Raw genomic sequence first — 15505 nt, 5'->3', positions numbered from 1 at the left:
TGATCCAACGTTGATGTAATGTCCTTAAAACAAGTCAAAATGAGGCTCAGTAGTGTGTGTGGCCTCCACGTGCCTGTATGACCTCCCTACAACGCCTGGGCATGCTCCTGATGAGGTGGCGGATGGTCTCCTGAGGGATCTCCTCCCAGACCTGGACAAAAGCATCCGCCAACTCCTGGACAGTCTGTGGTGCAACGTGGCGTTGGTGGATGGAGCGAGACATGATGACCCAGATGTGCTGAATTGGATTCAGGTCTGGGGAACGGGCGGGCCAGTCCATAGCATCAATGCCTTCCTCTTGCAGGAACTGCTGACACACTCCAGCCACATGAGGTCTAGCATTGTCTTGCATTAGGAGGAACCCAGGGCCAACCGCACCAGCATATGGTCTCACAAGGGGTCTGAGGATCTCATCTCGGTACCTAATGGCAGTCAGGCTACCTCTGGCGAGCACATGGAGGGCTGTGCGGCCCCCCAAAGAAATGCCACCCCACACCATGACTGACCCACCGCCAAACCGGTCATGCTGGAGGATGTTGCAGGCAGCAGAACGTTCTCCACGGCGTCACGTCTGTCACATGTGCTCAGTGTGAACCTGCTTTCATCTGTGAAGAGCACAGGGCGCCAGTGGCGAATTTGCCAATCTTGGTGTTCTCTGGCAAATGCCAAACGTCCTGCACAGTGTTGGGCTGTAAGCACAACCCCCACCTGTGGACGTCGGGCCCTCATTCCACCCTCATGGAGTCTGTTTCTGACCGGTTGAGCAGACACACGCACATTTGTGGCCTGCTGGAGGTCATTTTGCAGGGCTCTGGCAGTGCTCCTCCTGCTCCTCCTTGCACAAAGGCGGAGGTAGCTGTCCTGCTGCTGGGTTGTTGCCCTCCTACGGCCTCCTCCACGTCTCCTGATGTACTGGCCTGTCTCCTGGTAGCACCTCCATGCTCTGGACACTACGCTGACAGACACAGCAAACTTTCTTGCCACAGCTCGCATTGATGTGCCATCCTGGATGAGCTGCACTACCTGAGCCACTTGTGTGGGTTGTAGACTCCGTCTCATGCTACCACTAGAGTGAAAGCACCGCCAGCATTCAAAAGTGACCAAAACATCAGCCAGGAAGCATAGGAACTGAGAAGTGGTCTGTGGTCACCACCTGCAGAACCACTCCTTTATTGGGGGTGTCTTGCTAATTGCCTATAATTTCCACCTGTTGTCTATTCCATTTGCACAACAGCATGTGACATTTATTGTCAATCAGTGTTAATTCCTAAGTGGACAGTTTGATTTCACAGAAGTGTGATTGACTTGGAGTTGTTTAAGTGTTCCTTTAATTTTTTTTGAGCAGTGTATATATGGTTGGGGTGGTTAGTGGAGTGGTCCAACACTATGATATATATATGGTGGTTGGGGTGGTTAGTGGAGTGGTCCTACACTATGATATATATATATATGGTGGTGGTGGTGGTAAGTGGAGTGGTCCAACACTATGATATATATATATGGTGGTGGTGGTGAGTGGAGTGGTCCAACACTATGATATATATATGGTGGTGGTGGTGGTGAGTGGAGTGGTCCAACACTATCACATAATTGAATTTCCAAGGGGAAATCAACAAGTTCCATGATCTCACGATACATTTGGGACAGAGTTTTTTTAAACGCTCCGGAGTTTAGAATTTTTGCGGCCCCCAAAGACCTAACAGCTTGGGAGAGTTAACAGCACACGTTTAATTTGCAGTGGGTGTTACTGTCGGTCCTCAAAGATTAAATGACTCTACTGTTTGAGATTGTTTGACATTTTCATCATGTTTTGTCATCAATGTCAAAACAAAACACCCACAGTCAGTGGATGATCTAATCTCTGTCAAAACATTTGTTTTATTCTGTCTTTGAAAACATTTGATTCTCTCTCATAAACTATGAGACTAATGTATTATACCTACACATCTCACACACTCTAATCTACTATTTATAAAGCCTTTCATTGAGATTGGGTGTGTGGGGGACGGAGGCAGGGGTGCGCACCTCTTTGGGTCCCCGGGACCAGGATTGAGAAGCACTGCTTTTGTACAACGTAAAAATGTCCATGACCTTGAGTGTACCTGACCCATCCAACTGTCTGCAACTGTACCAAGTAACCTGAATATGTAAATCATGTAATAACCTGAAATATGCAAACTGGAAAAAAGATCTACACAGACAAAGACATGAACAGCAGTAAGACAGTAAAAGGTGATTCAAGTATTTTTCTTACTCTGTATCTCTCTGACGTGACTTCTTACTGCAGGCTACCGAGGCAGGAGGGAAGGAGTGTGTGTCCTGTTTTGACATGTTGTTGCCACAGGAGGGAAAAACCAAAAAATGTATGTTTTGACAGAGATCAGATCATCCACTGATGAAGAAGTAGAGATGAGGAGAGTGTGAATATGAATCTCACTACATATAGCCTCTTACTACTGTTGAAGCTCCACTTCCTGTCAATATACACACATCCTTCTCATGTTTTCTCTACAATTCCATCAAAGTAAAACATTAGTGGATGATCTAATGTCTGTCAAAACATTTGGTTTCCCCCCCCTGTGACAACAACATGTCATAACATGTTGCTACGGTATATCTCCTAGCTGCATACCAGACCAGGTCTTGGTATGACTGAGCAGTTATGCAATTCTGACAGACAGGGCGTGTTACAAACACAGCGGCATGCCAAAGCCAAAGTCAGGGTGTGAGAGCCAGTGGTTTTAAACAGACTATGAAATCAACATAACAAAAGTAGAACAGTGTCATGGGATGGGGGGGTGCGCACACGGTTAGAGGTTAGAGGTTAGAGGGTAGAGGTTAGAGGTTAGATTCAGCCAATCAGCATTGAAGGCAGCAATAATATTACAAAAATCTCACTTAGATTAAAACTTGTAAACACTCATTCTGACACAACTCTTTCATCTCTCTCTCTCTCTAACACACACACACACACACACACACACACACACACACACACACACAGACACACACACACCCCACTCCTGTCCAATTGCGGTAAAAGTACCTAGACTAAATAAATGCTAGTATCTAAGAGATGCCATGCCTGTACATGAACAGCTAGACATCCTGGTTAGTTGACTTATATAAATCCACCCACTCTGGAGCAACATCACATCACCATTCTGGAACAACATCACATCACCATTCTGGAACAACATCCTATCACCATTCTGGAACAACATCACATCACCATTCTGGAACAACATCACATCACCATTCTGGAACAACATCACATCACCATTCTGGAACAACATCACATCACCATTCTGGAACAATATCACATCACCATTCTGGAACAACATCACATCACCACTCCGGAACAACATCACATCATCCACACTTACTGTATCCTAACCTATCAACAGTGTTGGGGAAGCTACTCTGAAAATATAGTTTTACCAAGCTACCAATTACTTCACACTGGATGAGGTGAAGTTACACTTAATAAAAATATATACTGATCAAAAATATACATTTACATTTACATTTTAGTCATTTAGCAGACGCTCTTATCCAGAGCGACTTACAGTTAGTGAATACATATTTTTTTATACTGGCCCCCCGTGGGAATCGAACCCACAACCCTGGCGTTGCAAACGCCATGCTCTATCAACTGAGCTACATCCCTGCCGGCCATTCCCTCCCCTACCCTGGACAACGCTGGGCCAATTGTGCGCCGCCCATGAGTCTCCCGGTCGCGGCCGGCTGCGACAGAGCCTGGATTCGAACCAGGATCTCTAGTGGCACAGTTAGCACTGCAATGCAGTGCCTTAGACCACTGCGCCACTCAGGAGCCACATATAAACGCAACATGCAACAATTTCAACGATTTTACTGAGTTACAGTTCATATAAGGATATCAGTCATTAGGCCCTGATCTATAGATTTCACATGACTAGGCAGGGGCGTAGCCATGGATGGGCCTGGAAGGGCATAGGCCCACTCACTTGGGAGCCAGGCCCACCCACTGGGGAGCCAGGCCCAGCCAATCACAATGAATCAACAGAAATACTGCTCAGTTTCATCAGCTGTCTCAGACGATCCCGCAGGTGAAAAAGCCGGATGTGGAGGTCCTGGGCTGTCCCTGGTTATACATGGTCTGTGGTTGTGAGGCCGGTTGGACGTTCTGCCAAATTCTCTAAAACAACATTGGAGGCGGCTTATGGTAGAGAAATTAACATTCAATTCCCTGGCAACAACTCTGGTGAACATTCCTGCAGTCAGCCTGCCAATTGCACAGTCCCTCAAAACTTGAGACATCTGTGGCATTGTGTTGTGTGATAAAACTGCACATTTTAGAGTGGCCTTTTATTGCCCCCAGCACAAGGTGCACCTGTGTAATGATCATGCTGTTTAATCAGCTTCTTGATATGCCACACCTGTCAGGTGGATGGATTATCTTGGTAAAGGAGAAATGCTCACTAACAGTGACGTAAACTAATTTGTGCATAACATTTGAGAGAAATAAGCTTTTGGTGCATATGGAGCATTTCTGGGATCTTTTATTTCAGCTCATGAAACATGGGACCAACACTTTACGTTGCATTTATATTTTGGTTCAGTATAGTTTACTTAACTAAAGTTACATTGAAAAAGTAGTTCACTACATCCAAACTACTTAGTGAAAGATTATCATAAGTAAATCTGAAATGTCATACAATACAAATTGCAAGAACAGAACCCTTTGGGGTCATATGTTAACAGAATGTGTAATTTGGCCTATTAAACACAAGTGAGAATTTGCAAGGTCTTAAAGAAAATGATTGCCTACTTCACCCATATTTTTCTTAGTTTTTTTTTGCAAAAAAAAGCAATTAACAACTGAAAACACTAACTAGATTTTAATGTAGTTCAACTACCACCAATCTACTGCAAAATGTAGTTCAATTACTAGTTGAACAACATATAGTTCACGACTACCCAACACTGCCTGGCATCCTTAATAAACTTCAGATGACAGAATACAACACTGTACGTGGTGTAGTGCGCTTACAATGTCAGGATTGTGAGTTCGATTCCCATGGCAACCCATACGTACAATGTATGCACGTATGACAGGAAGTCGCCTTGGATGAAAGCGTCTGCTAAATGGCAAATATTATTATATCATGCAATAGTTATTTAATAAAAGCATGGTTATCATTACAATGGGGTTGTATTCTGTCAGCAGCAGTTTATCAACCAGTTTATAGAAGTGCAGCCAGGTGGCTAACATGCCAGGGTGGAAATACTACCAGATTTATATTGTATCTTTATGTTTTTTATATCTACAGTACATGTTGTTCTAATTGGGTTTAATAAAAGTGGTACAATTCCGATTAAAAGTTGCTTATAAACAACACCCCAACACATACTGAGACTGGGAATAATGACTATTGTATTCATACTAACTACTGTTGCTACTGAGACTGGGAATAATGACTATTGTATTCATACTAACTACTGTTGCTACTGAGACTGGGAATAATGACTATTGTATTCATACTAACTACTGTTGCTACTGAGACTGGGAATAATGACTATTGTATTCATACTAACTACTGTTGCTACTGAGACTGGGAATAATGACTATTGTATTCATACTAACTACTGTTGCTACTGAGACTGGGAATAATGACTATTGTATTCATACTAACTACTGTTGAAACTGAGACTGGGAATAATGACTATTGTATTCATACTAACTACTGTTGCTACTGAGACTGGGAATAATGACTATTGTAGTCATACTAACTACTGTTGAAACTGAGACTGGGAATAATAACTATTGTATTCATACTAACTACTGTTGCTACTGAGACTGGGAATAATGACTATTGTATTCATACTAACTACTGTTGAAACTGAGACTGGGAATAATGACTATTGTATTCATACTAACTACTGTTGCTACTGAGACTGGGAATAATGACTATTGTATTCATACTAACTACTGTTGAAACTGAGACTGGGAATAATAACTATTGTATTCATACTAACTACTGTTGAAACTGAGACTGGGAATAATGACTATTGTATTCATACTAACTACTGTTGCTACTGAGACTGGGAATAATAACTATTGTATTCATACTAACTACTGTTGCTACTGAGACTGGGAATAATAACTATTGTATTCATACTAACTACTGTTGCTACTGAGACTGGGAATAATGACTATTGTATTCATACTAACTACTGTTGCTACTGAGACTGGGAATAATAACTATTGTATTCATACTAACTACTGTTGCTACTGAGACTGGGAATAATGACTATTGTATTCATACTAACTACTGTTGCTACTGAGACTGGGAATAATGACTATTGTATTCATACTAACTACTGTTGAAACTGAGACTGGGAATAATAACTATTGTATTCATACTAACTACTGTTGCTACTGAGACTGGGAATAATGACTATTGTATTCATAATAACTACTGTTGAAACTGAGACTGGGAATAATAACTATTGTATTCATACTAACTACTGTTGCTACTGAGACTGGGAATAATAACTATTGTATTCATACTAACTACTGTTGCTACTGAGACTGGGAATAATAACTATTGTATTCATACTAACTACTGTTGAAACTGAGACTGGGAATAATAACTATTGTATTCATACTAACTACTGTTGCTACTGAGACTGGGAATAATGACTATTGTATTCATACTAACTACTGTTGAAACTGAGACTGGGAATAATGACTATTGTATTCATACTAACTACTGTTGCTACTGAGACTGGGAATAATGACTATTGTATTCATACTAACTACTGTTGAAACTGAGACTGGGAATAATAACTATTGTATTCATACTAACTACTGTTGCTACTGAGACTGGGAATAATGACTATTGTATTCATACTAACTACTGTTGAAACTGAGACTGGGAATAATAACTATTGTATTCATACTAACTACTGTTGCTACTGAGACTGGGAATAATGACTATTGTATTCATACTAACTACTGTTGCTACTGAGACTGGGAATAATGACTATTGTATTCATACTAACTACTGTTGCTACTGAGACTGGGAATAATGACTATTGTATTCATACTAACTACTGTTGCTACTGAGACTGGGAATAATGACTATTGTATTCATACTAACTACTGTTGAAACTGAGACTGGGAATAATAACTATTGTATTCATACTAACTACTGTTGCTACTGAGACTGGGAATAATGACTATTGTATTCATACTAACTACTGTTGAAACTGAGACTGGGAATAATAACTATTGTATTCATACTAACTACTGTTGCTACTGAGACTGGGAATAATAACTATTGTATTCATACTAACTACTGTTGCTACTGAGACTGGGAATAATAACTATTGTATTCATACTAACTACTGTTGAAACTGAGACTGGGAATAATAACTATTGTATTCATACTAACTACTGTTGCTACTGAGACTGGGAATAATGACTATTGTATTCATACTAACTACTGTTGCTACTGAGACTGGGAATAATGACTATTGTATTCATACTAACTACTGTTGCTACTGAGACTGGGAATAATAACTATTGTATTCATACTAACTACTGTTGATACTGAGACTGGGAATAATAACTATTGTAGTTATACTAACTACTGTTAATACTGATAATGAGTTAGCTCTGGTTACACTCACCAAGTAAACTGTAGTATTCTCAGTTGTAGGAGTGTTGTGTCCTATTCAGTCATTCCAGTATTCAGGTGTTTGGACTAAATTCTTCCCCCTCCTCAGCGCATTGTCATTCTGCTCTCTCTGTCCCAGACATCCATGGTTCCTGCTCTGTCACTTTATACACCTCTGTCTCTTTCTCTTCCTCCTGTTTCACAGAGACACTCACTCATTAGCTCAGGGCTCGTCTCCATAAAGGGGAGGAGCGAGAGAGAGGGAAGGAGAAGGAGTGAGGGTAGGAGAAGGAGATAGGGAAGGAGAAGGAGAGAGAGAAGGAGAAGGAGGGAGGGAAGGAGAAGGAGAGAGTGAAGGAGAAGGAGAGAGAGAAGGAGATGGACAGAGGGAAGGAGAAGAAGAGAGGGAAGTTGAAGGAGAGAGAGAAGGAGAAGGAGAGAGGGAAGGAGAGAGGGAAGGAGGAGGAGAGAGGGAAGGAGAAGGATAGAGAGAAGGAGAGAGGGAAGGAGAGGGAGAGAGAGAAGGAGAAGGAGAGAGGGAAGGAGAAGGAGAGAGGGAAGGAGAAGGAGAGAGGGAAGCAGAAGGAGAGAGGGAAGAGAGAAAGAAGAGGGGTGTGAAAGAGGGGGCGTGGTGTGTGTGTGGGGGGATAGAGATATCGGTTTAGAGAAAGTGAAAGGGAGAAAAACAAGGTAAGGATGTATGTTTACGTATTTTAAGATGGAAAATGAACATGTTTTAATTCTGAAAGAGGGCATGTAACATGCACATGTGTGAAAGACTGTTTTCATGTTTCACGTGTCTTTTGGAGGGAGAAATAAGGAACGTGTTACATGACGCTCGTCATGCGTGATTGCAAATGCCAAAACCAATGTTGTGTATGAACGCTAAAGTGTACTGCGGTCATATAACTTCAGTCGTGTTTCTTTAGGACACATAACAGTACAGAAACAAAATAGCACTACAGTTTCTTGAGATTAACGGGGCAGTCTGTGATTCGAAAAAAAAAAAAGATATATATGTAATTAATTTAGAAAGTCCAAAAATGAATGTACCAACGCAGACTGTAGCTTTAAACGTTATTTCTTATCCCCTCTTCAGTGTTCCTTTTACATGATGGGGACAGTAATGTAGCCTGTACATACACTGTTATTGTAATAATGGAAAATAAGTGGAACTCATTTATGGTTTAATATATAATGAACAGATTATATGAAGGTTCAGGAAGATGGAACATTAAAACACAGGAAGAAATGCATGCATTAACAGTTTAAGAGTTTAAAAGGATGCATGATTGGTTTAATGCATTATCATTTTTGTTATGAATATTTTATAGATATTTATTTTCGAAAGAATACAAAATTCTAACGCAAAACACAAACAACAAAAACATACACCAATACTTATTATCATGATAAAGAAACATGTCCTCTCTGACTCCATCTAGTGGTGGTTATCATCAGCTTCACTATATCAGCTGAATAGAAAAATGTCCTCTCTGACTCCATCTAGTGGTGGTTATCATCAGCTTCACTATATCAGCTGAATAGAAAAATGTCCTCTCTGACTCCATCTAGTTTTTACATTTACGTCATTTAGCAGACGCTCTTATCCAGAGCGACTTACAGGAGCAATTAGGGTTAAGTGCCTTGCTCAAGGGCACATCGACAGATTTTTCACCTAGTTGGCTTGGGGATTAGAACCAGCGACCTTTCGGTTACTGGCACAACGCTCTTAACCACTAAACTGCCTGCCGCCCCAGTGGTGGTTATCATCAGCTTCACTGTATCAACTGAATATGCTGTTATCGGTTATCAGTTGCGATCCCTGACTCTGTGACCTCTGACCCTGTGACCTGTCCAACACCATTTCTTATGAACCCCCTTTTGAGTCCTATAATGTTACCATGACAACAGAACAGTTACACAACTCACCAAGGGGGCCGGGCAGAACCCTCTGATACTGTCACTGTCCCCTCCCCTCCCCTCCCCTCCCCTCCCCTCCCCTCCCCTCCCCTCCCCTCTGCCTCCTGCCTCCTCCACTCCCAGTTGTACAGCAGGTACTGTTTGTGTGTGTGTCTGCAGACTGGGGTCAGAGTCTAAGAGGTGAATATGGGTTGGTAATCTGTGATCAGGGCAGTGACAGGACAGGGTTCCCAAGGGATGTCGTAAGATGCTTCGCCCTTCAAGTGCTGCTATAAAACTGGGCTTACTGCCCAGCTAAGCAGAAAAATTGAGACTGTAAACTTGTAAACACAGTATAGGCCATATGAAAACACACACACATTAAAACACAAGCATATGTAACCTATGAACATAGGATATTGCCATGGAAACTGATATGTGAGCTGATGGGTCAGTGTGTCTGATGTCAGGTGCTTCTTGCACTGGTTGTCAAGACAACTCTTCAAAAAATTCCAGGCAACCCACTGGACACAGATGTCAATTCACCGTCTATTCCACGTTGGTTCAATGTAATTTCATTGAAATGGCGTGGAAACAACGTTGATTCAATCAGTGTGTGCCCAGGGGGTTATCTGTGACGAACGGTAATAATCATTGATAACCTTAACTACGCCAAATAGCAATCACAAAAAAGTACCTGTCTTGTGAAATAATATTATTATACCATTAAGTATCCACCCTAAAGTTAGTGCCATCCACTCCCTAGTCATCGGTCTCCACTACCTGTCCTGAACCATGAAGAATGATGTTACTATCCAGAGTTCCCTTTCCCTGTCCTGAACCATGAAGAATGATGTTACTACCCAGAGTTCCCTTTCCCTATCCTGGACCATGTAGAATGATGTTACCATCCAGAATTATTTTGGTCACCCTCATGGCTGATAGGAAAAAATGAAAAAATATATTTAATAAGTTTCCTTTCAATGTAATCACCTTCTCTAACATCAATAGTCATCTCTTCGGAGTGCCTGTGAAACTAGTACCATAAAACCATTCAGAATTCTTTCAAACCTCATTACTGATTTACAGTAAAGAAAGATATTTCATGATTCTGCTTGGATAATCCCTCCCACGAAGACTGAATACAGTATTTTGTATGTGTATTTGGATTTATTATGGATCCCCATTAGCTGTTGCCAAGGCAGCATCTACTCTTCCTGGGGTCCAATCACAATTACATACAATAAAATAATACATAATACAACACATTATTACACACAACTCTACCACAACATATCTACAATACAACACATTATTACACACTACTCCACCACAACATATATACAATACAACACATTATTACGCACTACTCTACCATAACATATCTACAATACAAAATCAATGATACAGCAAAATAACAATATTAAAATGCATGTGTGTGTAGAGTGCGTGTGTTAGCATGCGTTTCCGAATGCTGTGTGTGTGTGTCTCTTCACAGTCCACGTTGTTCCATAAGGTGTAGTGTTATCTGTTTTTTTTAATCTGATTTTACTGATTTCCTTAGTTACATGATGTGGAATAGAGTTCCATGTCGCCATTGCTCTATGTAGTACTGTGTGTTTCCCATAGTCTGTTCTGGATTTGGGGACTGTGAAGAGACCCCTGGTGGCATGTCTTGTGGGGTATGTATGGGTGCCTGATCTGTGTGCTAGTCGCTTAAATAGACAGCTTGGTGATGTCAACATGTCAATACCTCTCACAAAGACAAGCAGTGATGCAGTTAATCTCGCCTCCACCCTGAGCCAGGAGAGATTGCCATGCATATTATCAATGCTGGCTCTCCGTGTACATCTAAGGGCCAGCCGTGCTGCTCTGTTCTGGGCCAATTGTAATTTGTCTATATCCCTCTTTGTGGCACTTGACCATATGGCTGGGCAGTAGTCCAGGTGTGACAAAACTAGGGCCTGTAGAACTTGTTTTGTTAATAGCAATGTCAAGAAAGCAGAGCAGTGCTTCATTATGGACAGACCTCTCCCCATCTTAGCTACTGTTGCATCAATATGTTTGGACCATGACAGTTTACAATCCAGGGTTACACCAAGGAGTTTAGTGTCCTCAACTTGCTCAATTTCCACATTACAAAATGTAGATGAGCTTCAGGGTTTAGTGAATGATTTCTCCCAAATACAATGATTTTAGTTTTTGAAATATTCAGGACCATCTTATTTCTTGCCACCCATTCTGAAACGATCTGCAGCTCTTTGTTTTGTGCAGTCATTTCAGTCGCTGTAGTAGCTGACGTGTATAGTGTTGAGTCATCCGCATACTCAAAGCCAGTGGCATGTCATTAGTAAAGATTGAAAAAAAGGGACCTAGACAGCTGCCCTGGGGAATGCCTTACTCTACCTGGATTATGTTGGAGAGGCTTCCATTAAAGAACACCCTCTGTGTTCTGTTGGACAGGTAACTCTCGATCCACAATATAGCAGGGGATGTAAAGCCATATCACATACAGTGGGGGAAAAAAGTATTTAGTCAGCCACCAATTGTGCAAGTTCTCCCACTTAAAAAGATGAGAGAGGCCTGTAATTTTCATCATAGGTACACGTCAACTATGACAGACAAAATGAGAAAGAAAAATCCAGAAAATCACATTGTAGGATTTTTAATTAATTTATTTGCAAATTATGGTGGAAAATAAGTATTTGGTCAATAACAAAAGTTTCTCAATACTTTGTTATATACCCTTTGTTGGCAATGACACAGGTCAAACGTTTTCTGTAAGTCTTCACAAGGTTTTCACACACTGTTGCTGGTATTTTGGCCCATTCCTCCATGCAGATCTCCTCTAGAGCAGTGATGTTTTGGGGCTGTCGCTGGGCAACACGGACTTTCAACTCCCTCCAAAGATTTTCTATGGGGTTGAGATCTGGAGACTGGCTAGGCCACTCCAGGACCTTGAAATGCTTCTTACGAAGCCACTCCTTCGTTGCCCGGGCGGTGTGTTTGGGATCATTGTCATGCTGAAAGACCCAGCCACGTTTCATCTTCAATGCCCTTGCTGATGGAAGGAGGTTTTCACTCAAAATCTCACGATACATGGCCCCATTCATTCTTTCCTTTACACGGATCAGTCGTCCTGGTCCCTTTACAGAAAAACAGCCCCAAAGCATGATGTTTCCACCCCCATGCTTCACAGTAGGTATGGTGTTCTTTGGATGCAACTCATCATTATTTGTCCTCCAAACACGACGAGTTGAGTTTTTACCAAAAAGTTATATTTTGGTTTCATCTGACCATATGACATTCTCCCAATCCTCTTCTGGATCATCCAAATGCACTCTAGCAAACTTCAGACGGGCCTGGACATGTACTGGCTTAAGCAGGGGGACACGTCTTGCACTGCAGGATTTGAGTCCCTGGCGGCGTAGTGTGTTACTGATGGTAGGCTTTGTTACTTTGGTCCCAGCTCTCTGCAGGTCATTCACTAGGTCCCCCCGTGTGGTTCTGGGATTTTTGCTCACCGTTCATGTGATCATTTTGACCCCACGGGGTAGGATCTTGCGTGGAGCCCCAGATTGAGGGAAATTATCAGTGGTCTTGTATGTCTTCCATTTCCTAATAATTGCTCCCACAGTTGATTTCTTCAAACCAAGCTGCTTACCTATTGCAGATTCAGTCTTCCCAGCCTGGTGCAGGTCTACAATTTTGTTTCTGGTGTCCTTTGACAGCTCTTTGGTCTTGGCCATAGTGGAGTTTGGAGTGTGACTGTTTGAGGTTGTGGACAGGTGTCTTTTATACTGATAACTAGTTCAATCAGGTGCCATTAAAACAGGTAACGAGTGGAGGACAGAGGAGCCTCTTAAAGAAGAAGTTACAGGTCTGTGAGAGCCAGAAATCTTGCTTGTTTGTAGGTGACCAAATACTTATTTTCCACCATAATTTGCAAATAAATTCATGAAAAATCCTACAATGTGATTTTCTGGATTTTTTTTCCTCATTTTGTCTGTCATAGTTGACGTGTACCTATGATGAAAATTACAGGCCTCTCTCATCTTTTTAAGTGGGAGAACTTGCACAATTGGTGGCTGACTAAATACTTTTTTTCCCCACTGTATGTTTTTCCAGCAGCAGATTATGATCGATAATGTCAAAAGCTGCACTGAAGCGTAACAAAACAGCCCCCACGAATCTTATTATTATCAATTTCTCTCAGCCAATCATCAGTAATTTGTGTAAGTGATGTACATGTTGAATGCCCTTCCCTGTAGGCGTGCTGAGAGTTTGTTGTTAATTTGTTTACTGTGAAATGGCATTGTATCTGGTCAAACACCATTTTTTCCAAGAGTTTGCTGAGGGTTGGTAACAGGCTGATTGGTAAGCTGTTTGGGCCAGTAAAGGGTACTTTGCTATTCTTGGGTAGCGGAATGACTTTTGCTTCCTTCCAGGCCTGAGGGCACAACATTTCCTGTAGGCTTAGATTGAAGAGATGGCAAATAGGAGTGGCAATATAGTCTGCTATCATCCTCAGTAATTTTTCATCCAAGTTGTCAGTTCCAGGTGGCTTGTCATTGTTGATAGACAACAATAATTTGTTTACCTCTTCCACACTCACTTTACAGAATTAAAAATGACAATGCTTGATTTTCATAATATGGTCAGTTATTTGTTGTTGTCATGGCAAGCCTAACTTTGCTAATCTTGCCAATGAAAAAAATCATTAAGGTAGTTGGCAATATCAGTGGATTTTGTGATGAATGAGCCATCTGATTCAATGAAGGATGGAGCAGAGTTAATCTTTTTACCCAAAATGTAATTTAAGGTGCTCCAAAGCTTTTTTACTATAATTCTTTATGTCATTTATCTTTGTTTCATAGTGTAGTTTCTTCTTCTTTTTATTCGGTTTTGTCACATGATTTCTCAATTTACGTTTGCCAATCGGCTGTGCAGCCAGACTTATTTGCCATTCCTTTTGCCTCCTCCCTCTCAACCATACAATTTTCAATTCCTCATCAATCCACGGGGATGCATGCTTATCAGTACCTGGAATAAGCAATCTCATAAATACTTCAAGTGCAGCATCAGGATGTACCTCATTACACACATCAGACCAACAAATATGTTTTACATGTTCAACATAGGAGTTATTACAAAAAAAAAGGTGACTGTGGGCTACCCTGAACATAAATTACCTGTAAATCAGTACCTGTATGTATGTATGTATGTATGTGTGTGTGTGTGTGTGTGTGTGTGTGTGTGTGTGTGTGTGTGTGTGTGTGTGTGTGTGTGTGTGTGTGTGTGTGTGCATGTGTGGATGCGTGTGTGGATGCGTGTGTGTATGTGTGTGTGCGTCCGTTTCCTGTATTGCAGTCACCTTATTGATTCGCATGCACACACACACGCACATACACACACACACACACAGGTTAGTGATTTACAGGTTATTACCAGGTTAGGTTCAGGGTAGCCCCGCCCCTTATGGTCCACATTGATTGATTGACATCTGATAAGACGATTGGATATGTTATGGCCATGGAAACCCCTAGAAGTGAATGAATAGTGTGTTTTGTAACACACCTCACCCTCCTCTCCCCATCCCTGCCTGACCGTACAGTCCAGTATATATACAGGTGTATCTTCCAGAGGGGTTCCTCTACAGTTTGGGTTACTACTGCAACAGAGAGAGGGAAAGAGGAAGAGATCCAACTACGCTCAAATAACCTGAGAAGGTATGTAAGCTTTGAAAAGGTTTCTTTACATAACTGGTGTTATTATATGACAAAACAATTCAGATATCTTTATTTTCATTATGTTTACTGTTATTTATATTCTATTTATATTTATATATAGAGAGAATATTTATATATTCTATTTCTATCATTTATATTTTAAATGGTAAATGGTTTATAGTCCTTAGATGATAATATATTATGTTT

The sequence above is a fragment of the Coregonus clupeaformis genome, chromosome 22, assembly GCF_020615455.1.
Source record: "Coregonus clupeaformis isolate EN_2021a chromosome 22, ASM2061545v1, whole genome shotgun sequence".
Classification (NCBI taxonomy): Eukaryota; Metazoa; Chordata; class Actinopteri; order Salmoniformes; family Salmonidae; genus Coregonus; species Coregonus clupeaformis.
This window is presented reverse-complemented; position numbering follows the sequence as displayed.